The sequence below is a fragment of the Lissotriton vulgaris genome, chromosome 2_1, assembly GCF_964263255.1.
Source record: "Lissotriton vulgaris chromosome 2_1, aLisVul1.2, whole genome shotgun sequence".
Lineage (NCBI taxonomy): Eukaryota > Metazoa > Chordata > Amphibia > Caudata > Salamandridae > Lissotriton > Lissotriton vulgaris.
In genome coordinates, this window is record NC_141687.1 from 1,267,207,647 (window position 1) to 1,267,235,440 (window position 27,794).

Genomic DNA, 27,794 nt, shown 5'->3' on the forward strand with positions numbered 1-27,794 from the left:
CCACTGCCACAGCCTCTTCTATTTTTTCACCCCACGGGCCTGAACTGACTCTGAATAGGCCCAGGACTATGACTACTGGTTGGTTGTTGAAAGTTGGGGTTAGGGTGGGAAGGGGAGGACACAGTTGCTGGGTGGGGGGAGCGGGGACTGTTCTGATCTGGTGGGACTGCGGACAATGTGCCACTCTGGGTGATGTTTGGGATCCGGATAGAGTTCGTTCTGATGGGGGGGGGCAGGGGTGGGATTGGGGGAGGAGACCAGTATGCCAAGGGACATAAACAAGCTTCGTACACTGCAGACTGTTTGCCGCGCACGTGGATAGGACTGCCATCGCGCTACGCCACACCCGTAACACCCCAAGATGCCCGACACACTTAAGATATTATCTCTCAATGTAAAAGGCCTCAACAATCCCATTAAGAGACGAGCTGTGATTTCATATCTAGAACACTCAGGGGCGGACATATGCTTATTGCAGGAAACTCACCTCCTAGCTAAGGATTGGCACAGGATGCGCTCCAGGGCCTTCCCTCAACAATTTTTTTCATCCCTCACAACTAAAAAGGCGGGGGTGGCGATGCTTGTGTCCCGACGCTTTCAGGGCCGGGTAAGGGTCAAAGTGGGAGAAATCAAAGGCCGCCTCCTGGCATACACCCTTCTTGTGGGCACCAGTACGATGACAATTGGTTCCGTATAAGCCCCAAACACTGGCCAGGAAGCTTTTCTTAAGAATGCACTTTCAGAAGCGCTACAACCCCCTAGCACACACCTACTCATTGGGGGGGACCTCAACCTTGTTATGGACACACACAAAGACATATCTGAGGTTCCGTGACGGCTTGAACCCGTGTTTTCAAGTTTGTCGGAAATACATAATATTGGTATCAGTGAACCGCAAATGATCCATTTAGTATATCCTAGTGTTTTCGCTACGCTACGAGCAAGAGCACTCCTTCCATTGACATATTTCTGATATACCCACGGCATCCATCTTAGATCATGGCCGCCATTTTGTGTTTCCTTGCCCTCACATATGCAATAGCCTCTGATCACTTCATTCACTCCACTTTGATTAAGGACACGTAGCCGTAGCCGGAGATTCACCTCTTACATGACACGTGCACCTTAAACCAGATCACGCTGTAGCTGCATGATTCGACAAAGGCTGCCTCCTCTGCCCGAGGCCAGTCCTGCCAAACTGGTCTTCGTGTCCATTGTACCTGATCATGATTAGGCGGCCGAAGCCGGTAGCCTTGCCCATTTACAATCCACAAACATCCCTTATCCCGCTTTTCTATCTTCCACACCTGGCTCTGTTTCTTTCTTTCTGAATCTTTATTAGGGGGAGGTAACGAACTTTACGATGAGGCGGTCCGGGTCCTGAATGCAATATTGACAGGGAATTGTGACAAACTAGTGGGAACCCCTCTTTTCGCAATGTTTGGCCTCAGATATTATCGACGGTTCCTGTGTAACACCAAATATTTATTGTTTTAGACACAAGGGTTTTGGGAATGTATTACATGTAAAGAATTTGCCCCTAGCATAAAAAACCGTATATAAGGAGCAGCCCTCTTTGTACAAATCGAACAGGCTCCTAGTCTCTGCCCGTGTGTAGATTCTGTGACTTCTGTGTCCCTGCAGTAATAAACCTTTGGTCTTTGACGCCACCATCGAGAAGCCCGTGTTTCTGTTCATTTGTGCACCAAGGCAGGTGGAACTCCGGGGTCTTCGGGTGTTGTACCCTGACACCTCTGGACGGAACCAAAAAGTCCAGAACTCCAATTGGCGCCCAACGTGGGGCGACGTCATTCGGTACCGGTCCAAAAGCCTGAAGAGTTCGAGAAGCTTCGTGTGAAGATTCCTGAGGGAGGCGCCCCACTTCATCGATCCCGGCATATCGCAAAAGTGGCCCGAAGTTCTCTTCCACGAGGGTTTCCCGTTCAGGACGGCTGCAGTGGGCCGTTGCCTTGACCGTCGCCCTGTCTTGGACCCGAAGTGGTGCAGTCCTTAGTACGGCGAAACGTGACGGGTTTCTCCTTGGTGACGTCTTCAGTGACTCAGTTAAGTATTTAGTGATAGCTAGCTGGTTACTTTTGTGAGGATTGTTAAAAATCCTTGATCGGTTCTTGGTTTGGTTTGGTTTTGTCAGATTATCACTGGTTGTTCTAGTTACGATAATCTATTTGGTTTAGTTTTGGGTATCGATACATCAGTTCGTTTTGGTAGGCCTAAGTTCTTGGTTCGAGTGCACATATTTGTTCCGTGTTTTGTTTGTTTTGTGTTCCGGACTGAAAATGGTAAGTCGTAAAATGTTGTCTTGTTTTGGTTGCAACCGTGACTCACGATTGGAGGACTCTTGTCTGGTTCCTCCGATTGGGACTCCCCTATATGATTTATATTGCAAATATGGCGTGGGTCCTATAACTTATAATGAGATATGGGTCCGCTATTGTAAGAAGGATGGTGTCCTTAGTTGGCCACTGCATGGTAGTTTTGAACAAGAGATTCTCGACAATTTAGAAGAGAAATTGTTCAAAAAGAAAGCCCGGCCGGCAATGTTTGATTCCTTCCGTTATTGGCGGAAAGAATCCAAACAGAGAGAAATGAGAAGGTTGAAGAAAGAGCAGAAAGAACAAGAAGAGTTAACTCTAGAACAAGCAACTAAACAGTTGCAGGCTAACGAGTGTGAGAAGGTCATAGATGTAGCCATTAGAGAGCATAACTTAGCGATTGACAAGTGCTATCCTGCCTTGCCATCAAAAATGGCTAAGATACTGGAGGACTCCGAAAACGATCCTCTGCTATCTTATCTGTTACGGTCACCTCCACCGTATGCACAAGGTGCTACGACTCCACTCGTCCCGAATGTTCAATTGCCGGTTGCTGGACAACCTGGTGCTCCTGCTCCTATCCCTCAGAATCAAGTTCCTGTACTTCCAGTGGTGAATGTAAATGTTCCTACAGCTCCTCCTCTTCCTACACTGCCAACCCCTATACCTACCCCTGTACCTACTGCTCCAGAAACTATTTTCCTCGATACTCCTACTGCTTCCTCATCTATTCCTACCTCCACTGCATTCTCTATGTCTGCGAGTGTACTAACTCCACTTTCTGTTCGTCGAAGAATCACTGATTCGGTTACTAATATGCTGTCTCCTATATATAAAACTTTGATTAAGACTCCTACTCCTGACTCTGTTCAGAGACGGAGTCAGCTTCCAAGTACTGAGGAACGGGGAGTTTTAGATTCCACGGCTCTCAGATGGATTTCGAAGGGTAGAAGATATAGTACAAGAGATGTGCTAGACACATTTATGCAGTGGGGAGAACCAACGCAACGATACGTCTTTGATGAGATGTGCTCGTTGTTACGTGAAGAGATAGAAGAAGACGATGTCGAATCAGATTTGGAAGATTTAATTAGGGTTCAAAAGGAGTTTGCTGCTGGAATGATAGTGGGTGAGAATATAAAGCAAGCGATGGAACTCATTTTAAGTTTTAGGAATGATCCATCTCTTCGTTCACCGAGAGATTTAGAGAAAGGTAAAATGAAGCTAAGTCGCCAATATCCTATGAGGGAGGTTCCTCCAATTTGGCGCGAAGCTGTGCAAGCTGACGCACCGAATGGTGTTGTAGCTGCTCCAGCACAGTTCCAACGAGTGTGGATACACATTCCATGGAAGCGAGCAGAAGTGTTAGCAGTGAAACAGGCCTTGCCAGATCCGCGTAAGAATCCAGCCGGATATTACAAGGAATTAACACAGACAGTTGAGGCTTGTATAATGAACTTAGCCGACATTGATATGTTGTTTGGTAATGTAGTTCCGCAACCAGTGTGGGCTAAAATTCGTAGAGAGGATCATCAGGCTGCTTTAGGTGGTGATTGGGCAGCTATCACTGCAGCAGATAATCAACAAATAGGTGGTGCGAAACCTGAACCTTTGATCGCTAATCTGCCAGGTAGAATAATTGATCTAATGAAGACTCTGATGCCAGCATTGCGTGTTAATTGGGACAAGTTGTCAGCATGTAGGCAAAAGAAAGACGAAAGTGTCTCGGACTTCTTCACGAGGTTCGAAGAGACTTTTGTGGATCATAGTGGTCAGGACATGAGTACAGAAGGAGGGCAAAGACTGTTTGTAGATAAATTTGTGCATAATTTGTTACCTGAATTATGCAATAAATTAAAAGACTCAGAAAGTGCGTGGGCTGTATCTACGACAGTGCAAATACTTGCGACTGCACAGTACTACGAAAATAGAGATAAAGAGGAAAAGGAAAAATCAGAAAAGAAAACGAAAGATTTAAAAACTAAAGTTCTTTTGCAGCAGGCGTATCCGCCTCGCGCGAATCAGACTAATACGCAGCAAAACTCATACCAAAGGACAGATTATAGTACATCAAGACCTCAATATCAATGGAATCAGTGCGCGTACTGCAAGAAAGAGGGTCACTATAAAAATGAATGTCCGATCTTAGCGCAAAATAATGCAGCAGCAGCTCAGAGAGGTCGTGGTGGTTTTGTGCAGAATTCTAGAGGACGAGGACGAGGTGCTATGCCTCCACAAACGAATGATCGTCCCTCCAATCACTTTGATCAGAGAAATGGACAATCTGTTCAGCAAAATAGATCTCAGCAATATCTTGTTGAAGATTATTGTGAAGTAGAAGAGGGTTTTCAACAAAATGGGTACTAGGACAGCCATGGACAGAGAGAGGGAGTAGTATCAGTTCCAGTGGATCAGAGTGGGCCTTATGTCGCAGTAGCAACATCAGGTGTAGTCGAACCGTTTCTGTTGGATACTGGTGCCGCAAAAAGTTCTATCATGCATGCGAAACTCCCTGGCGCACCTTTGTCTGGCTCAACAAATGTTTCCGTAGGTTTTTCAGGCGCCCCTGTGTACAACCCGATATCTGGTCCTTTGTCTATTTCTGTTGGACCGTGCCAATTGAAAGCACCCCTGATTTTGACGACAGGTTGTAATGAAAATCTGCTTGGTTTAGATTTGTTAAAACGACTATATGCGACATTGTACTGTTCTCCGGAAGGAGTAAAGCTTACATTGGGTAAAAATATCACCTCTCCGATGTACTTGTCAATGGACGCACTCCCGCCGGAGCTACGTTCACTCCCTGATTCTCTTTGGGCGACTGGTCCTAATGATGTAGGTCTCCTAGAAATTCCACCGTATGTAGTAACTTTGAAAGCAAATGTGAAATTTCCAAGAATTCCCCAGTATAAAATATCGAGTGAAGGTGAGCGTGCACTTTTATTGATTGTGCAAGACTTGATTAAGAAGGGTGTAGTTGAGGAAACTAGAGGAAATGTCTGTAACAGTCCTGTATTACCGATTCTGAAGCGAACTGACCCTACAAAACCTCCAGTTTATAGGTTTGTCATAGACCTTAGAGAAGTTAATAAGATTGTAATTCCGCAGTTTCCTGTAGTACCAGACATTACTGCCTTGTTAACATTGATTCCTGCTACAGCTACATGGTTCTCAGTTATTGACCTAAAGAATGCCTTCTTTAGCATTCCGATAGCCGAAGAAAGTAGGGATATTTTCGGCTTCTGTTTAGGAGGTCGAAGTTTCAGATTTAAACGCGCTCCACAAGGCTATTGTGAAAGTCCATCCATTTATAGTCAAGCTTTAAAAAGTCAGCTAGATTCCTTTGTCCTTCCTCCAGGTTCTGCCCTAGTACAGTACGTAGACGATCTTTTAGTGGCTGCCGATGACAAGGAAACTTGCAAAGCAGCTACAATTTCCCTATTGCATCATTTGTCTAATTTGAATCATAAGGTGTCTCCTTCCAAGATGCAATACTGCTGCCAAGAAGTGACCTACCTAGGTCATCTCTTGTCAAAGGAGGGAAGGAAGTTGACCCCAGAAAGAATAAAAGCCATTACGCAGATGAGTGTTCCACGCACACAGAGAGAGGTACGTGCCTTCCTAGGTATTACCTCTTACTGTAGGCAGTGGATCCCAAATTTTTCTCTTTTAGCAAAACCATTGGTAGCTTTGACTGGGAAAAATGTTTCGAGTCCGGTGCCATGGTCTGATGAATGTCAAGAGAGTTTTACTGAATTACGAAAAGCATTGTGTTCAGCTCCTGTATTAGGTACACCTGATTACAGCAAGCCATTCACGCTCTACGTTCACGAAAGAGAAGGTTGCGCGTTGAGTGTTCTGACACAGAAATTTGGTGATAAACAACGCCCTTGTGCGTATTTTTCATCAACATTAGATCCGGTAGCCAGAGCGTTACCTAGTTGTTTGAGGGCTACAGCGGCAGCTGCAGCTTCCATTCGACAATCTGCTGGTTTGGTGATGAACAATATGCTAGTGGTCATGGTTCCTCATGCAGTGGATACACTCATGAACCGAACGAAGACACAACACCTTACTAGTGCGAGATTATCTGGTTACGAGCTGACATTATTAGTGAGTCATATTCAGATCAAAAGATGCAATGTATTGAATCCAGCAACATTGTTGCCGACTGATCAAGAGTCGAGTGATTCTGAGCCACATGACTGTTATTTCAAAACGGAGGAAGAGACAAAAGGACGTATCGATTTGAAAGATACTCCCCTGTCCGACCCAGATGGTACGCTATATGTGGACGGGTCATGTTTTAAATTGGAGAATGGTGATGTGACTGCTGCCTACGCGGTAACGACTTTGAAGACGATTGTGGAGACTGCAAGAGTGAGTCAGAATTCTGCCCAAGCTGCAGAATTAATAGCTCTAACGAGAGCGTGTGTTTTAGCTAAGGGAAAGAGAGTGAATGTGTTTACAGATAGTCAGTACGCATTTGGCGTGGCCCATAGTTTTGGCCGGTTGTGGAGAGAAAGAGGTTTCATTACGTCCCATGGGACTAAGATCCAACATGGTCAGCTAGTTAACGACTTGTTGGAATCTCTAACCTTGCCGACTGAAGTTGCGATTGTGAAGTGCAGTGCTCATAAAGCAATCACGGATGATGTTGGTCGTGGGAATGCCTTTGCTGATGAAACTGCTAAACAGACAGCTAGAGACACGATGAGTAGAATGTACGTTGCTACGTCTGCAAGATGGATTGCTGAGTCTGGAATGTGTGAGGACACTATGGAAAGTGTGAAAGAGATTCAGAAAGAAGCGACTGAGGAAGAGAAACGTGTATGGAGAGAAAGTACGGGCAAGTTGGACTCGAATGGATGTTGGATTGATTTGACAGAACAGCAGCGTTGGATGTTGCCTGATGCATATGTGCTTGCAGTAGTGACGATGGCGCATGGAGTAGCGCATATAAGTTCTAAAGGGATATGTAAGATGTTGGCTCCGGTCTGGAAGAATGAGGGAATCAGTAAGTGTGCAGAGAAAGTGGTGAAAAATTGTATGGTGTGCTTGATGCATAATCCTGGCAAGGGAATTCCAACTCCAGCTGGTCATTTCGCTCCTCCTTCCTGCCCCTTTGAAGTGATTCAGTTAGACTTCATTCACATGGAACGCTGCAACAATTTAAAATACGTCCTGGTGGTAGTTTGTGCTTTTTCCAGGTGGATAGAAGCATACCCACTAAAAGACAACACTGCCCTATCAACTGCCAAAATTCTTCTCAAGGAATTTTTCCCTAGGTATGGAATGCCACGGATTGTATGGTCAGATAACGGAAGTGAGTTTATAGGGAAAGTTATGCAGAGTGTGTGTACCGGCCTAGGATTGAAACAAAAATTCCATAGTGCAAACCATCCCCAATCTGCTGGTTTAGTCGAGGGTTACAATGGCACTCTGAAGCTTAAGATAGCCAAAATACAAGCATCCACAGGTTTAGCCTGGCCAGACGCACTTCCTTTGGCCTTGTTATCAACGAGAGCAACAGTGCATTCTAGAATAGGGCTTTCTCCATACGAGATTGTGTTTGGCCGCCCGGCAAATATCTGGGGTGTGCCAAGGCCTAAACAATTTTGCTCCATTGAATATCCTATGTTGATAGACTACCTTTACGACTTGACTGCTAAATTAAGTCTTATTCATCAACAGGTCTTTGATGCTTTGCCAAAACCTCCGGAGAGTCCAGGGCATCAGCTGAAACCCGGCGACCACGTGGTGGTCAGAAACTTCGCGAGGACAAAGAATCTTCAGCCTCGCTACATCGGCCCCTTCCAGGTCCTGCTGGCAACGAGGACAGCCGTACGTGTCGCTGGCCGAAAACACTGGATTCACGCTTCTCACGTAAAGCGTGCTCCGTTGCCGCTGCCTTACGACGACTGGGTGAAGAAGGGAATTGGTGCCTCCGAATCTGAAATCACTCCGAAATTTATCCCTTTCAGCGATGCCGATTTGATTACTGACACTTTGAAACTTGACTCTCCTCCTGAAAAGACTCCTTTGAACACTGAACATTTGTCTCCAGCATCAGAAGAAACTTTGCTATCTGCGAACTTAAACTCTGCAACAGCTGCTAGTGATACACTATTTTCCGATCAGACAGTACCAGCGAAGCAGAAATACAACCTTAGAAGCCATAAAAAGGACAAATAAAGCAGGCAACTGCATATTGTGATTTTGATATATTGAACCTTTTGCCTTCAGCCAGGAAGTTTGCTATTGTTTATTGTTTTTAAAATTGCCTTGCCGTCTGGGTAGCCGTAGGGTCGTGGCTGTGTGCCTAGTTTGAATTTGCAGGGGTCTGACACAAGGTCGATCTTTCTGTTGGTTCTGGGAACTCCCAGGGCTGATAGAGGCATTTTCATCTACGTACACATCATCAGTGGTCGCGAGCGGATTGTAGAAGATGGAGCTTCCTGCGCTGCAACGAAAGAATGTGATTTACGTTCGCAGAAACAGACTTAATAGAATTCTTCACAGCAAATGTTTCTTGATGCAATGTGCCGTTACATTTTTGATTGTTTTAGCAACATTGGTGGGTGGAATCGTCTTTAGCATAAGTTTGATTTTTGTGCCAGTTTCTACAGTACCTCCCCTTGATCCTGCTATTTCTACTGTTTCTTCTATACACTCTTTTCACTCGTTTCCGGAACATGAGCAAGCCAGACGCTCAGAATTCACCAACAACACTTTTGTACAGCTCTTGCACCAACACCAACTGGTAGTTAACACTACAGACTGCTGGGTGTGTGGCTTGATACCTCACACTATGGATAAAGGTATTCCCTATTTGGTTTTGCCTTACAGCTATAATGGATCATTTCAGGCCTTCCAAACCATCTTTGCTTATGCCCTTGAAACTTATCCTCTACGTCCGCCACGTTCCACTAAATATAACTCTGCTAACAAAGCTTTAGTCCAGGGAATTATTGACATGGTCAAGGACGTCAATAATACTCCATCATACCCTAGAGACGAATTGCGAGTATATTTAAGTTGGAATACTTCAGAGTATCGCCTTAGTTTAGGAGAAAGCAAGCGTAAAAGCTCAACTCCAATCTGGGTCGTACCTCACCGAGGTCAGGTCTGTTTGCAAGGTAATGGGAGAAATCCGAGAGCTCAGCTAGGGAGGAGTGAGTGCGTAGAGACTTATGTGTTTCCGGCTAACTCTTCCCCTGCCTTTCTTACTGCTAGGGGTACCTATTTCATTTGTCGAGACAGAGCTTATACATGGTTGCCTGCCGACTTCTCAGGATCATGTTATATTGCTCGATTATTGCCTCCGACATACACTGCTTCACCTGATTACCACAGAACAAGAGTAGCGAGAGGTGTCTTCAGCAAGGAAGATACCGCTGGTCAGGAAGCCGGAGACTTCTTCAAAGGCTTCCTTCCGTTCTGGGGACCTATGGCCAATAGTAGAAACATACGTCAGCTAACACGGGTAGTTGAATCTACTATTACTGAAACTGCTGGTGCCCTTAGCAATCTGACAGCTGAGCTTCAGGCGGATAGGCTTATGACGTTGCAGAACCGTATGGTTCTAGACGTTATACTTGCAGATCGAGGTGGGGTATGCAGAATGATCCAATCGAGCTGCTGTGTCTTTATTCCTAATAATGCTCCAACAGTCTATGAGGCGATCTCTAAGTTGCACAAGATTTCAGACTCCATACATGTAGACAAGGGAAACTGGTCCTTCATGGAGTGGTTTTGGACTCTGATCTCAGCGTGGGGATGGAAGGTTCTAATGGTCATTGGTGTCATCCTAGTATTCCTATTCTCATGTTGTCTGATTATCCAGTGTGGTCCTGCTCTGTGTAGTCTTTGTGCTGCGACTTGTCTCAGAAAACCACCTGCGTTTGGAGAAAAGACACGAGAAAGGATGATGATACAACAACATGTCACTGACCTGATGAGCATAGAACTAGATTCTGACATAGACTGAGTAATTGCCTATGTAAGGGCAAAAGGAGGGTCTGAGGTTCCGTGACGGCTTGAACCCGTGTTTTCAAGTTTGTCGGAAATACATAATATTGGTATCAGTGAACCGCAAATGATCCATTTAGTATATCCTAGTGTTTTCGCTACGCTACGAGCAAGAGCACTCCTTCCATTGACATATTTCTGATATACCCACGGCATCCATCTTAGATCATGGCCGCCATTTTGTGTTTCCTTGCCCTCACATATGCAATAGCCTCTGATCACTTCATTCACTCCACTTTGATTAAGGACACGTAGCCGTAGCCGGAGATTCACCTCTTACATGACACGTGCACCTTAAACCAGATCACGCTGTAGCTGCATGATTCGACAAAGGCTGCCTCCTCTGCCCGAGGCCAGTCCTGCCAAACTGGTCTTCGTGTCCATTGTACCTGATCATGATTAGGCGGCCGAAGCCGGTAGCCTTGCCCATTTACAATCCACAAACATCCCTTATCCCGCTTTTCTATCTTCCACACCTGGCTCTGTTTCTTTCTTTCTGAATCTTTATTAGGGGGAGGTAACGAACTTTACGATGAGGCGGTCCGGGTCCTGAATGCAATATTGACAGGGAATTGTGACAAACTAGTGGGAACCCCTCTTTTCGCAATGTTTGGCCTCAGATATTATCGACGGTTCCTGTGTAACACCAAATATTTATTGTTTTAGACACAAGGGTTTTGGGAATGTATTACATGTAAAGAATTTGCCCCTAGCATAAAAAACCGTATATAAGGAGCAGCCCTCTTTGTACAAATCGAACAGGCTCCTAGTCTCTGCCCGTGTGTAGATTCTGTGACTTCTGTGTCCCTGCAGTAATAAACCTTTGGTCTTTGACGCCACCATCGAGAAGCCCGTGTTTCTGTTCATTTGTGCACCAAGGCAGGTGGAACTCCGGGGTCTTCGGGTGTTGTACCCTGACACCTCTGGACGGAACCAAAAAGTCCAGAACTCCATATCTGGACACCGCTATGGGGACACTGGAGCGTTATCTGAGGCGGGCGGGCTGTGGCTGAACAAGGGGCCTGTTAGATCTATGGAGAGCGGTACACCCCAACACGACACACTTCACATTCTACTCCCATGTACACCGCACATACGCGCGCTTAGATCATTTCCTGGGCTCCTCCGACCTAAAAACTCACATCACCGACGTCTCCATAGTCCCTCAGCCCTCTCCGACCATGACGCGATAGACCTGACGCTCACCATGCCCACCACCGCGCGCACCCCTGGCTCATGGCGGCTCAACGAAACCACGTTGCAGAGACCGGCTGTCGCCACGCAAATCCATAAATGCATCTCGGACTACCTTGCCACCAACGATGGCTCTGTCACCTCCATTTTGGCTCTGTTGGGCGCTTTGAAGGCTGTAGTGAGGGGGGAACTGATTGCTATAGCGGCAGCAGATGCCAAACTACGAAAGGAAAAAAGAGATGACCTCACAGCTCAAGTGGCCGAGCTTGAACGGGTTCACAGCCGTACTGGAGCCCCGAGGGTTTGGAGACAGTTAAAAGCTACCAGGGCCCAATTAGCTAGCCTTGATACCGACAGAGCTGAGTTCGCTGCCCTCAGACTCCGCTATTCCTACTATGTGGGGGGTAACCGCACCGGGCGCCTCCTAGCTAGCGCCCTAAAAGCCAACACCCAGCGATCTAAAATCACCACCCTCCTGAATGACTCTGGGGAGACCCTCACTGACGAAGCAAAGGTTGCAGATGCCTTCCGCTCGTTTTACGCTTCCCTATATAGGGAAGACCAAATACCACCCGCGGATATAGATGCATATTTGCAATCAGCGAATATCACACCACTGTCCAAAACGATTTCAGACGCCTTAGATACCCCTATTCGGTCGTACGAAGTCCTAGCCGCAATCTCCCGCTTACGGCCGCTCAAATCTCCGGTCCCTGATGGCTTCTCATCAGGCTTCTATAAACTATTTGGCCAACTTCTGGCGCCGATACTCACGAGGCTATTCAACTCGTTTGAAGGCCCGAGTTCCATACCTCCAGATATGCTTGCAGCAGACATAGTGGTGTTGCCTAAACCAGGCAAGAGCCCTACACATTGCTCGGCATTCCGCCCCATCTCGTTACTTAATCTGGACTTAAAGTTATTCACTGGGGTACTGGCAGCACGCCTAGGCCTCTGTCTCCCGGGAATCCTCGAGCCGGATCAATCGGGATTCGTCCCGAATCGCCAATGCAGCGACAACACTAAAAGGCTCCTGCACTTGGTAGACAAAACACATTTCCAGGACTCGGATTCAGCACTGTTAGCCATAGACGCAGAGAAAGCGTTTGATCGTGGCGACTGGACTTACCTGCAGAAAGTCCTACAACGATATTAGCTGGGCGACCGATTTCAATCCTGGATAGCTAGCTGCTACCATGACCCTCAAGCTAAGGTCCGCTTAGGTAGTCTTAAATCAAACCCCTTCGAGATACAGCGGGGCACACGTCAGGGATGCCCTCTCTCACCCCTCCTGTTTGCCCTTTATGTGGCGCCGCTGGCGCAGAAACTTAGAGATAACCCTAACATCCACGGTATCACTTTTGGCCGTGAACCTCACGTGGTGGGACTCTACGCCGATGATATCATTGCCACCCTCAACAATCCATCCCGCTCTATACCCGCCTTCCTAGAGGAATTGGAAACATTTAGAGCAATATCTGGCTTCAAGATCAACCGGGGGAAATCTCTGATTCTGCCTCTGGGCAGTAATGCCAACTCGCGCACCCCTACACCAAACTTTGGATGCGACCTCCAAACATCCTCACAACTCCCATACTTAGGGGTCACCCTCACCTCCAACACCGCCGCAACAGCATCCCTTAACTATAAAACTCTCAACTCCCAGATCCAAGCTGATCTTGCATGCTGGTCAAAACAACCCCTTTCCCTGCTAGGCCGCATTGCGGCGGTGAAAATGTCAGCCTTGCCTAAGATTTTGTACATCTTTCAGACTCTCCCAATCCCTCCGCCGGATGGCACATTGCCGGACCTACAAGCCGCCCTCCACCAGTTCATCTGGGGAAAGAAGCGCGCGCCTGCACAAACAAGTTGCATACAGAGCGGTGGATGAGGGTGGTCTTGGGGTCCCCAACCTCCTGCAGTACTTCCATGCCTTGCAAATCCGCTACTTGGTAGAATGGTACAGACCGGAATCCGAAAAAAGGTGGCTGTTCCAGGACAGGGCGATGGCCCGGACCTCCCTATGGAAGATACCATTTCTCGCCCGTCAACATAGGCCGCGATATCTCCTTAACTCCCCCATCATGCGCACCATCATGAGGGCCTGGGACGCAGTAGCGGTCAAAAGAGGATTAACAACTTTCCCCTCCCCGCTCACCCCGATTCTAGACAATCCCGAATTCCCACCAGGCAATGACCCCCGCGCCTTTCCGCAATGGCGCGGTACGGAGTGCCGCTCGGCTGGCTACTTCTTCGAATCCAAAAGCTTCCTTTCCCTTGTCGACATTGTGCAGGACTATGGGATAACCAACCCTCGCCTGTTCCAGTACTTCCAACTACGTCATTGGCTGTCAAGCACCGATCGCGCTCCCTTGGTGAGTTGGCTGCTGACACCGTTCGAAAAATGGCTGATCACAAAAGACTCCGACCGACACCTTATCTCAGACCTTTACAAGATGCTCTCTCCTGCGATTGGCCCAAACAAAACGGCGGGACAGAAACGCTGGGAATCGGAACTCAGCAGGGCACTGTCACCCAAGGAATGGGGGTTTATCTATTACAGAGCGGCGCACACCACCCGTAACACCGCTGCCAGGGAAGCAGCGATGAAATTGGCCATATATTGGCATCTTACCCCAGTCAGACTCAACCGTGGCAACCCCCTTCGAAGCGCGCTGTGTTGGAGAGGCTGCAGCGAGCAGGGTACGTTAACTCATCTGTTGTGGGACTGCCACATTGTCCGGGACTACTGGAAAGCGGTCCTAGATGACATTGACTCCACCTTCCAGAACGAAATCCCACGCTTCCCCGCATAGGCTGTTCTAGGACTGCCCAACGCGCTCACATTCCCCCTGAGGTCTATACGCGGCAAACAGATGGGCATTGCCATGCAAGCAGCGTCACAGCATATCCTATCACTCTGGGGTTCGCCCACTGCCCCTACCCACACTGGCTGGTTACACAAATTATGGTTCACGCTAGGCATGGAGCGTATCCAGGCCACACTGACACACTCCACAGACTCCTTCCAGAAAACTTGGCAGCCGCTTCTATCCTTGTTGTCCAAAAAATTTATTGAAATCACCTGCCCCAAGTATCTTCGCATCCTGCGACTCACAGGGCCGCCGCATAATCCTCTGTGAGCTCGAACGCCCACCAACACGCGGCTTTAACAGTGTCATAACACAGGGCTCTTGTGCGCGGCATACTGGTCGGGGTGGAGGGCGGGAAGGGAAGTTGGGAAGGGGGAGGGGGGTTTGGTTCCTTTTGTTTTGGTTGATTGACCCTTTTGCATGGCACCTTGGTTATAGCACTGGCTCTACATCTCTACGTTGGTGTATTACTCTTGCTCTCTTGCTGATTTCTAGAGAAGACGTGCCTGTCTGTCTCGCTCGCTATATATGCCTGCTACTCACTTGCAGTTTTGAAATGCCTTTCTTCGCTTTTGACTCCAATAAAACAGATTTGAAATTAAAATGGATAAAATATATATATACATATATACATAGGCTAACGTGCTCAACTGGTGCTTCTAAAATACGCTTATCCTGGTGTACCTGACCTAAGCCTAATACGTGGGAAGGAGTAAGTAAGTAGCAGTTTAAGATAAGTAGGTTTGTTGCCAAGGATCTGTTCAAGAATTCTCTCTAAGGGTTTAGTCAGCACTGTACCTTGGGAATAGAATGTAGGAGGTCTTGTATCTCACTCTCAGGACTCGATATTCCAGTCACCCGCAAGGGTAGGCTGGAAACGCCGGAGCAGGATTTTCTCGGCAGGAGAAAAGACAGCGTCTTTTTTTTCAGCGCGTCAAGGAGGAGGGGCAGCGTCCGTGGGCTTCTCGCTTCTGCTGGGCTCTCGGAAAGTAGATTAGCTGCTCTGCTCCAGAATCACCACCGTGTATTTGCTTAAGGCAACGTTGGTATATTTATACCTGAAAGGTGCCGAGTTTGACATAAGGTTTGGACATAAGACGTCAATAAAGATGTCACTAAGAACTGGTCGTTCTTACAGTGCTCGCATGAGTTCTATTACAAATCAAAACAAAGCAAGCGGGGCTTTCCCAGGTTGCTGGGGGTTTGGTGTGTCGAAAGAACTCAGTGTGCTCTCTAGGAATCTAAGGAAGTAGCTTCTACTGTGTCATGGACTGCAGATGCGAGTTACTGAAATATGGCTCTGATTATTATGCCATTATAGGGATATTTATTGATTATAGCCGTATAGGGGCATAAGGTCACAATATTGATTGGGTTCCTAGATAAAACACATCACTATAAGACTCCGTCCGCTAGGGTAAGGATTAATAAAGGCTATATGGAGGGGGTGCCGATAAAACGTGGGACAAGACAGGGGTGCCCTGCTTCACCTCTCTTATCCGCCTTGTATTTGGACCCTATTTTACGAAGATTTGATGGCAACAATAATATCCTTCCAGTCATAATGCATAATAGGGAATACAAGGTGTTCGCCTATGTGGACGATGTCGCAATTATTACACCTGATCCAGGGGGAGCCATTGTGGAAATTGAACAGGAGGCTATGAACTTTGGGTCAGTCTCAAGGTACTCGATAAATAAGGGAAAGGCGCAGATCGTACAAAACAGCCATTCAACATACCAGGATACTAGGGTAATACCCGTGGTACTCTACCTAGGGGTTAAAGTAACTGAGGACTTAGATAGGTTGGTGGAGTTTAATATGGAGTCCTTACTAGTGAACGTGAAGGAAAATACGGAAAGGTTGCATAATCTGCATCTAACCCTGATGGGCCGGATAAATGTCATTAAAATGATTACATTTCCCAAAAATGTATATATTTTTTTAGAGCCATCCCATTATTTTTTGATCACTGTTAGTTTAACAAGTTAGAATTGATAATTCATACGTTTATTTGGGCAAAGGGCAAGACTAGGAGAGCATACCGACATATGACACTCCCTAGAGAAAAAGGTGGGTGGGGGGCCCCTGACTTTAGGCTTTACTATTGGGCAGCGGCTTTGCAGTATTTTCAGGGGTTGATAGGGGGTGCAGGAACTGGGCACGGGGATAGCAGATGGGACTTCACAAATGTTTATACTGCACTGTTGGGTGGGGAGGCGGAGAACGCTTTCTTAAATGATATCGATTTCAGCTACTTTAAGCACACAAGGTTCAAGACTTTAAAGGCAGCATGCACTATTTGGAAGGCAGTCGCAAAAAAGCTAGGTTTGGGAAGATACAATAGGTATTCTCGTTTATATACAAATCACTTACTCCTGGGGGATATCTTTAGAGACACAGTCATGAGGGAATGGGAGAACAAGGGCATTAAGAAGATAGGGGATCTGTGTGACCAGAGGGGCAATCTCCAGTTTCAAGAGCTACAAACAAAATTTGAACTTTGCGGCAGGAGTTTTTTTTAAATATCTGCCGGTGAGAAGCTATTTTGGAAACAAACAGGGAGGACCACTAGGATTTGGCCAATGCCGGATAATGGACTACATAGAGGGCGGCGGACAGTGTACAATTCGGCAGCTATATGCAGAACTATGGGCCTGATTCACAGAACTAACTTAAGACAAAATCCTAAACTTACTACTTTTGGTATTCACAAAGTTAGGATTTTGTCTTAAGTTTGTCTTAAGACAGACTTAAGACAGACTTAAGACAGACTTAAGTTAGGATTTTGTCTTAAGTCTGTCTTGAGTCTGTCTTAAGACAAACTTAAGACAAAATCCTAACTTCTGTGAATACCAAAATTAGTAAGTTTAGGATTTTGTCTTAAGTAAGTTCTGTGAATCGGGCCCTATGTATGTTCAAAAGCGATGATAGGGGAAAATATGCCACAAAGTGGGTGGAGAAAGTAGGCGCCTCCCAGGAGGGGCTACAGGTTTCTTTAGATTTGGGACGCACGGTTTTATGTTCAGCAACGTTGCAGTCGCAACATTACAAGACGGTGTACTCCCTTTATCACACTCCCGCCAGAATAGTACAGTGGGGCGGTACCTCTGGAATAACATGCCCCCACTGCGATGCAAGTAATACAGATATTATTCATATGTTTGCGCAATGCCCACAATTGTACTCGTTAAGAAAGGCAATTGAGAAGTTTATGGAAAGACCATTGGGGGTTAAAGTGGCAATGTCACCTGAATTAATAATGCTTGGGGTGGAGGGAGGGGTAGAGGGATACCATACTGAATTTATGTTCATGGCCATGGCTGTCTATCGAATCTGCATAGCAAAGGCGTGGCTCGACAGAGCCCCGCCCACCTTTCAAATCTGGATCGCAAGGCTACTCTCGACTTATAATTTGGAGAGGGCAATATATGCTAGGAAAGGCCGTAGAGCTAGGGCATTGGGTGGGAAAAATTGGCGACCCGTAGAATATTGGAAAAAAGGGATGGTTATAGGGGCTGCAACGGCAGGCGAAGCTATACAGAATGGATAGCAGATTGGGATAGGCGACCTTAGATTCAGGATTAAAATAGGCTAAATAACCTTGTTAATAACAACTGTTTATTCTTTGCATTTTACTTTATAATAGGATAATAGGAAATATAAAGTGCAGGGGTTAAAGTAGGAATACAGAATGTATAATGTAAAAAGAATGTTATGTTATATATATGTTATATATGATTTGACTGTGCTGTAACACACTTGTTGGAACCTGTGTCTATATAAAAAATGTTAAATAAATAAAAAAATAAAATTAAAAAAAGACAATAAAAACTGTATTCAAAATCTTGGAAATGGCCTCTCTCCCATCTATCATTAAATAGACAAGTAATTACAATTGCCTAGGTTCGTTCTTTCACACATGTATTTATCCCTGACCTAGGAGTTGAGGGGGTCCTTGTTGTATACGCTTTTGCATAGCCCCAGTTGCTTTACATGAGGACACATTCATTTTTGTTAGGCACCGGGAGAGTAAGTGATTTGCCCAGAATCACAGGATGTTCAGTGTCATTGCCGAGACTCAAACCCAGTTCCCCACATTCGAGGTCCACTGCCCAAGCCGTTAGGCCAACTCTTCTCCCCTGTAATTACACAGAATTTTCCTAAAATTCTACGTATTTACGCAAATGCAAATTATGCATTCTTTTCACACCCCTAATTTATGCACTTTCAATGTGTAAAACAATAGTGGAACAAGGACAAAAATATTTACCTTATAAAGAGGCTTACCCTCAAAAAGAGGCATCCAAATGAAGACCGCCTTCAAAATTAGTATAACCTCCAAGTGGAAAATAGACTCTTAAACGGGAATTACTTTATTATGGGAAAGGAACTTATAAGGTTTTACTGAAACTACTGGGCACCTGAAGGAAGTGGCCCTTAAGGGCCACTCAGGTTGCTTACAACCACCTGCTATGCTTTCCCAAGAATGAAGAGTCCTGGAGCACTGATTTACCACAAATTATGAAGAAATGGCACATATAACTAAGTGACCCGTTTAGCAGACGGCAACTCCCAGTAACACCGGTACTGATGCCTTCTTTGGAACTATGACGATGTCACACGGGCTGAAACTATAAACTGTTTGTACTTAGCGCGGAGCCCTAGTACCCTTGGCTGCTGCCCGGTGGAGCTGTTCTATGCAATTATAGAGGAGTCTGGCTCTGGGTCTCCCTCTCGGCCGTCACCTACCCAGCCGGACATGGGACATTGTTTATCACTGTTCTTCACAGTTTTATCTGTCTCTCTCCTCAACTGCTTTGACTGCTTTGTTCCCCCTGGAGTAATTTCCCCCTTCAGGTCCCTCATCGCTCCTGCCCTGAGAGGTCGCTCCCCTGTCTCCCTGCCGAGACGCGGTATTGTAGCTCTGTGCCTGCCCTGTTTATCATTGTGCTTTGTATTTTATGCGCATCAGTTACTGTATGCCCACTCTGTGTCTCAGTGTGACTTGTGACTATAGCGCCTCATTTCCTCTGTGCCTAATCTGTGTTTCAGCGCGAGTTCAGCGCCTCAGTTGCTCTGTGCCTGCTCTGTGTTTGTTTAATCGGTTTCAGCGCCAGAATTTCACCGCGCTAACGCTACCTGATTGCCGCTTGCTGGCTTGCTCCATTCCCGACCTGCAGCTCCTTCAGGCAATATCCCCCGGCGCCCTGCTCTGCTCCCCCCTCCATTTTTTTTTTTTGTTGTTGTTGTGGGCCTCCGTGTGCCTTCCCTGAGCTTGCCCCGCCTCCCAGCTGAGCCGCCCTCGCCCCTCCCCCTTCCCACCTTCCATATATGACAGCAGCCCAAGCGCGCAGCGTTCACGCGCAGCGATCGCACCCAACCCGCGCCGAAGGTGCGCCAAAGGTAAGCCCGTCTACGCCCGTCCGCGCCTGGACCGCGCCTAGCGCCAGACCCCCTGCCCCTCGCGCTGCCCAGCCCTCCCGCATCACCTACGACGCCGCCACCCTCCTAGCCCTTAACCCCGGTCGCGCCCCCAACTGCGTCCAAGCCGCCCCTGGACAAACCCATGGACCTTTCTCCTGCTACTCCTGCAAATTCAGCGCCACCGACAACATCTCCGCTACGACCACACCACTGACTCCCGACCCCAACCGCCTACAATGCATCCTTCTCAACACCCGATCAGTCCACAGGCACGCCATTGACCTATGGGCACCATTTCTCCAGACATCGCCTTCCTAACGGAAACATGGATGAACGCTTCCTCCGCACCAGACATCACCATTGCCATCCCTGAAGACTATAAGATCACCCGCAAAGACCGTACCAGCCACACAGGAGGAGGAATCGCTATCGTCCATAAGAAATCCATCCGCATCTCAACCAGCTCTGACGCCAACCTCGCCAACTCCGAACACCTTCACTTCCAGATCCACGTCGACCCCAAAACCACACTCAGAGGCACCCTCCTCTACAGACCACCAGGACCCCGCGCTAAATTCAGTGAAGACATCACGGACTTCATCACTCCACACGCGCTCCCCTCCAAAGAATACATCCTTCTGGGAGACCTCAACTTCCACCTTGAAAAGATCAACGACCGCAACACCACCACCCTACTGGACAACCTCGCCAACCTCGGACTTAAACAACTGGTCACTTCCCCCACCCACATCGCAGGTCACACACTCGACCCCATCTTCACCTCCAGCAATCATGTCTTCTTCAGCCACACTACGGATCTCCTCTGGACTGACCACAGCTGCGTTCACTTCACCTACAACAAGCCCAAACCCACCAACCACCTCCAACCAACTCTGCAAAGAAACTGGAACAAAATCTCCACCGACCAGATCTCCTCATCGCTCCTTCTAAACACCCCAGCCCACTCCTCGGACCCAAACCTAGCCGCCGCCAACCTCACCCTATGGTTATCCAACACCGCCGACACCTTAGCACCACTGAAAAAACGTCAAAGCAAACCTGGCAACAAGAAGGCCTCATGGTTCAACGATGATCTTAAGAAGTCCAAGAAACTCTGCCGCACCCTTGAAAAAGCGTGGAAAAAAGACCCAACAACCAGCACCAAGGACGCCTTCAAAAACGCCACCCGCACTCACCACCAACTAATCCGAAAGGCCAAGAAAACAGCATTCAAGGACCGACTTGACAACAACGCCCACAACAGCAAGGAACTTTTCAACATCGTCAAGGAGTTTTCCAATCCCTCGGCCAACTCCAACGACATCACCCCCTCTCAAGCCCTCTGCGACTCCCTAGCCTCATTCTTCTACAACAAGATTGCTGACATCCACAACAGCTTCGACAACCAACCCGGAGCCCAACCCACCCAACCACTTGCTGAACACTCTCCCCCCGCGAACACCCTTAACGACTGGAATCCAATCTCCACTGAGGACACCATCCGCCTGATGAACTCCATCCACTCAGGATCCCCCACTGACCCATGCCCTCACCACATCTTCAACAAAGCAGACTCCGTCATAGCACCGCACCTCCGAGACATCATCAACTGCTCCTTCAACTCCGCCACCTTTCCGGAAAACTGGAAACACGCTGAACTCACCGCCCTTCTGAAAAAACCCACAGCGGACCCCACCGAACTCAAAAATTACCGCCCCATCTCACTCCTTCCATTCCCGGCCAAAGTAATCGAGAAAGCTGTCAACAACCATTTCGCCGCTTTCCTCGAAGCCAACAAATCCCTCGACTCCTCACAATCTGGCTTCCGAGCAAAACACAGCACTGAGACCGCCCTCATCGCAGCAACAGACGACATTCGAACTCTACTAGACAATGGAGACACAGTCGCCCTCATCCTCCTCGACCTCTCTGCAGCATTCGACACAGTCTGCCACAGCACCCTTTTACAACGCCTCGATAACATCGGAATACAAGGAAAAGCACTTGAATGGATCACCTCGTTCCTCACCGGAAGAACCCAGAGAGTCCGCCTTCAACCATTCAAGTCCGAGGCCACCGAAGTCATCTGTGGCGTACCACAAGGATCCTCTCTCAGCCCCACCCTCTTCAACGTATACATGAGCCCCCTCGCGACCATCGCCCGCCAACACAACCTCAACATCATCTCTTACGCAGATGACACTCAACTGATCCTTTCTCTCACCAAGGACCCCAGCACCGCCAAAACCAACCTACACGAGGGAATGAAAGAAGTTGCTGAATGGATGAAACACAGCCGTCTGAAACTGAACTCAGATAAAACAGAAGTACTCATCCTAGGTACATCCCCCTCCGCATGGGACGACTCTTGGTGGCCGGAAGCCCTTGGAAAAGCACCCATCCCGACAGACCATGCCCGGAACCTGGGCGTCATCCTGGATTCCTCACTTTCAATGAACAGACAAGTCAACGCTGTCTCCTCATCCTGCTTCAACATTCTTCGCATGCTCAAAAAAACATTTCGCTGGATCCCCAACGAAACCAGGAAAACAGTCACCCATGCTCTGGTCACGAGCCGACTGGACTACGGAAACACCCTCTACGCAGGCACTACCGCTAAACTCCAAAAGAAACTCCAACGAATCCAAAATGCCTCAGCCAGAATCATACTAGACATCCCACGCAACGAACACATCTCTGGTCACCTGAAAGACCTCCACTGGCTACCCGTCAACAAGAGAATCACTTTCCGACTGCTAACCCACGCACACAAATCACTCTACAATATCGGACCAGAATGCCTCAACTCAAGACTGTCCTTCTACACCCCCCCCGCCAACTACGCTCCTCCAGCCAAGCCCTCGCCACTGTACCTCGCATCAACAAGACCACCATGGGAGGCAGGTCCTTCTCTTACCTGGCTGCTAAAACATGGAACTCACTCCCCACTCACCTTCGCCTTACCCAGAACCACCTAGCTTTCAGAAAGCAACTTAAAACGTGGATATTTGACAAGTAATCCTCCTCCCCCTCCTTAGCGCCTTGAGACCCTCTGGGTATGTAGTGCGCTATATAAATTCTCTGACTTGACTTGACTTGACTCTGTTAGCTTTCCTCTCCCCTGTTTACCTTTCCCCCCACTAACTTCCATTTCCCATAAGTCGTGTGTCTTGGATATGCTACAAGCTAATGTCTTATATTATTATCATATAACAAATGATGGGTATGCTTTCTTGATCTGCACATCAAGAAGTATGTATTAATGATACAATTAACCACAATTTCCTTTTATTTTATTTTGGGTGCTCCCTGTGTGTCGGATACCCACCCACCTTGAGTACCAAACAACTGGACCCACAAAAGTAGTCCAGTTACAATATTACCACAAAGACACCAGAGCACACAAAAGAAAAGTTACTATGCTCCTTGATGCATTACGCACTATCCGCAGAGACATCCAAGTTCATGATTCTAATTCCATATATGTCTATTCAATACACATAGTCCACAGTAAATGATCTGCAGCAGGAGTGATATCCAAAATCACTTTTTATTTCTTGTAACAACGGCAGCCGACGCACGATTTGCCCCGCAGGGCTTGCTCAAGGCTTTCTTCACTTGTATGAATGTATTTAGTCTTCAGGCTAAAACTGTCACAACCAAAAAGACTGTTGAGCTACTGGGGTCTTTTTAAAGTTTAATCTAAACACCTTCCTGTGTACTTTTAATGATGTCAGTCTCAATTGCAAAATTCCAGCCCCAATATCGCAGATAATTTCAAGCGGTAATGGTCCATGCAGCACATGACCATAATAAGTCCAATTGCATATTTTCTCCCGAGTCCCGGCAGGTCTGTCCATGGTTTACTTCCTGTTTGTGACAGAGTAACTTTTCTTAGGTGTGCTCTGTTGTGTTTATGGTAATCTTATATTATTGTGTAATCTCACGTTTTTCTCCTAAGCATATACTGGTAACTGCAAATGTAACTGTAACGATGTCCTGAAACAAAGTCCTATCTCATGTAAAGCACTCTAATACCTCCGGGTATAGCCAGCGCTATATAAAACTTTTCAAACAAACAAGAGTCAGTCAGACAGTAGAGAATACAAACGTACATGTTTATTGGCAATACTCTGAGGAGGAGTCCATCATGACCTGGACCCTAAGATGTCTGCCGAGGGATTGACCCCCCAACCGGCTACAGTAAATAATAATTCCTCCCGAGAAGTCTCCAACCACACCCCCAATGAAAAACTACCGGCCTGGGCGGAACATGAACAAAGAGGCACAGTAGGATGAGGTAACACCTGCCGGATGGGTACACATCGCAGGAATCAAAGGCCACGGTGCTGGGTCTCAGCTTCTCCTAACATGGGAGCAGAAACTACACATTCAGAGAGTCCGTTCTGCTCGTTTTTTTTACCCTACCTGCCGCCACCACTGCTGATACCCTTCCATTGTGGGACACAGCTGGACTGTCTGCAACAAGGCCAACACCCGCTAAATGCCGCAGACGCCGCCATTACCCGGCTGTGCCTTCCTGGACTACATTGACCAGCAGCCCCTGCGGCGGGAAAACCGCGTTAGTGCGCCTGGAGGCGCATAAATGGGGGGGGGCAGGGCTCCCACAGCGAGGTAGACCGTTATGCTAGTTTTTTTTACCTTACCTGCCGCCACCACTGCCGATACCCTTCCATTGCGGGACACAGCTGGACTGTCTGCACCAAGGCCAAGACCCGCCAAACGCTGCGGATGCCGCCGTAACTTGGCTGCACCTTCCTGGACTACATTGCCCAGTAGCCCCTGCAGCGGGAAAGCCGCGATAGCGTGCCTGGAGGTGCATAAATGGGGGCAGGGCTCCCGCAGCGCGGGACGCATGGGGGCGTGCACGGACGCTGCCCGGGCGAAGTCCGGGCCAAGGGCGGGCCCGTCCGCGCCCGTCCAAGCCAGGAGTAAGCAGGGAAGGCCACCCCCCCTTAAATTTGGACTCTGAGCACCTTGAAGGACTCGGTTAGTGGCTTTTTTTCTTGGACTTTAATTGTCATCTGTCCCTGTAGATACACAACTAGTAATTTGTTAACTTTGAGCATCTTATTAATGGCCACAAAACGTAAAATAACTGGGTAGAGTGTGGGGGGTGGTGTGGTAGGCACGTTGGATGCAATCTTATCCAGGGCAGAATCTGTCTTGCTGCATGAAATACAGCTAACAGAGAAAAGACTCTTTCTGGGTCCATATATGGGGCAAAAAAGATAGTCTTTGGGGGCTATTAGCATGGCTAAATCTCCAGTGTAGTCCCAGAATCTGTGATTTGCCATAGTATAAAGTAATTTGATGTCGGTGCAGCTAGTACCCCTGACATGGATCCTAACTCTGAAGTAGGAAGGAATCGTAGAGGTGGCAATCCTGAGTGGTGCGGCCATAGCTCATCCACCTAGGGTGAGCACCCAGATGGCTACTGTGGTTTCTCCTCAAGTGCTTAATTTAGATCCTCCCGCTGTCCTGGCCACCCACCAAGTGTTACCATTGAAATCCCCCTGGGTAGATAATGGTGACCGAGTCACTAGATCCAAAAGCTCCATCTGAGACATTGGAGGGGCGAGTGGTACATCTAGATTGGGGTTAGATGGTAATCATGAGGGGGGTACGGGAAAACCATCGGCAAAGCGCGCAAGGGGCGGAGCAGCCCTGAGGACCAAAGCTAAAGCTAAGGACAAATTTAAACCTCAAACCTCAGGGGCAAATGGGAACTCGTCTCTGAGACTTGAAAATCGCGCACTTCCCACTGTTTGTGTTGATATTTCTATGCTGGTGGGACAAGGTGGTAATTTGGAATATTGGAAGCATATGGAGACCTAATTACTGTGCTTTTAGCTCCTTATTTGAACAGACTAGGGGCGATTGAGGAAAAGTTATCTCTCTTAATACAGGGTACATATCCAATGGCGAACGCAGAGATGACTAGGGCCATAGCAATGCTGCAGGGGGGGTGCGGGTTGTGTGGCGACCGCCCAGATAAATACTACTGGTCTTGTTGAACCTCGAAGCAGGGAAACTGCTCATAGAATGGCGGAAAACTGCGTTGGACATGTGCGTACTGATTGTCTGCAAGTCCCATACCCCCCGCCTGGTTTAGGGGGATTACCCCGCAATTAAGAACAGGCATACAAGGGACAGGCGGGCTTGTAAATGTGGTGCAATCAGGTGCCCATACCTTGCCCTCCCTAGTGTCCCCTCAAAGGGTATTCATGGCTGAAGAAGCCCTGCATAGAGAAGGCCCAAGACCCTATCACATCGCGCGACTACAAAGCCAGCCAGTGATATTTTAGATCTGCCACCGGCGGCTTGCCCCCTTGTTGTGGTCCTGGCTGGTGTTCCCTCGTTAAGACCTGACCAAACTGAATCTTGGGCACTGCTAAGGAACAAGACTGCTGATTGGTTAACTTGACACAAAGGTTTTAGGGCAGCTATGTTCAACAATATCATTATGGTATGTACAGTGGCGTGGCTGGGGCAGACCCCAAAGAACATAGGGGGCCATTGTGTGGTTGTTAATTTCCGTAGCCCATCAGTTGCTCAAATGATCCTGAAAGCAGAGGACTGCTGCCCATTAACTGACACTTCCATCTGGGCCCTGCCACTTGGCTATTTCTACAAACCCCCTTTGAGAATCTTGAACGAGACAGTTTCTTTCATTCCGCATACAAACAGGTTTGAGACTCTGTCCAGACTAGATAATCAAGACTGACTAACTGTTACCAATACAGCCTTATTAGATACATTAAATCCAAGGGCAATGTGAGAGGATGCAATATTAATCCCTGTGTCTAGCGTTTCACCTGTAGCTCCCCCCCAGTGCAGAGCCTAGTTCCACCCTACATGATCCCCCCCAACACTCACTCCATTGGGTGCTTAACCAAGGAAGACTTTTTAAAAGTTCTATCTTGGAATATAGCCGGATTTAAGACAAAAAAGGGAGATAGTAACTGGGAGCAGTTTCTTGCTGGCTCTCACATTATAGCCCTCCAGCAAACATGGGATTCTAAAGAATCCTATTTCCTGGATGGTTTTTTAACCTCCCTGTATGGGGAGAGCAAGTGGGGGGCTCCAGTTGCTAATTAATCTTAACCTATCGTATAAAGCCAAATCAATAGACTCATGTTCTCCCAATATCTTGGCAGTGGAACTAACAGGAAAGAATTTACCGACCCTGCTAGTGATTAATTTTTATAATTATTTTATGAGAGGTGATGACTCAGAACACTTAAGATCACTCACTACTTGTTTGGTTGAGTATGAGTCCAAGGTTGATATACCCTACCACATACTAGTTCTGGGATATTTTAACATTCATGTTTGTCCTACGAACTGCTTCTTAAAAATCGATGAGGAGTATGACATGTATGGGCTAACACATTTTGAACATACCCCTTCGGGGTCCTACCTAGAGAGAATTTTATCAGACCATAACTTGATCTGCCCAACACAGCAGTACATGTCATCTCCCATACCTACCTATATCGGCCAAGGCCACCATAGCACCATTGACTACATTTTAGTCTCTGGTTCTATGGTGGATCTCTTAGGTATATTTGGAGTTACAATTGCCTAAGCGATCATAATTCACTGACATTGGATCTTAATATTTGTGCAACTGACAGTGCCGGACCCAAGGCTCACATAAGTAACGTTAATATTGGCCCAAAAGATCAAGCATGCAGGTTAAGATGGGATCTTGTTACCCCGGATAGTTTTATTGAAAATCTAATCGGAGCGTGTGCAGATGAGTTTCGTATCTGTACAGATCAGGTCTCTGATCCATCATTAGTCCTGGATGCTTTTGATCGAATTACAAGACAAGTTGTGGCTAACCTGACAGTGCCCTGTAAATCTAGACCTTTAAAACATAAAAAATGCTTTGAAGACACCTGCATA

At 47.4% G+C, this 27,794-nt stretch overlaps 1 protein-coding gene across 2 annotated transcripts in view; it reads left to right on the plus strand.

Moving 5' to 3' along the window:
* LOC147732477 (receptor-interacting serine/threonine-protein kinase 3-like) overlaps window positions 1-27,794 on the plus strand; it is a 1,935,498-nt gene that overhangs the window by 1,557,995 nt on the left and 349,709 nt on the right. The window lies entirely within an intron of this gene.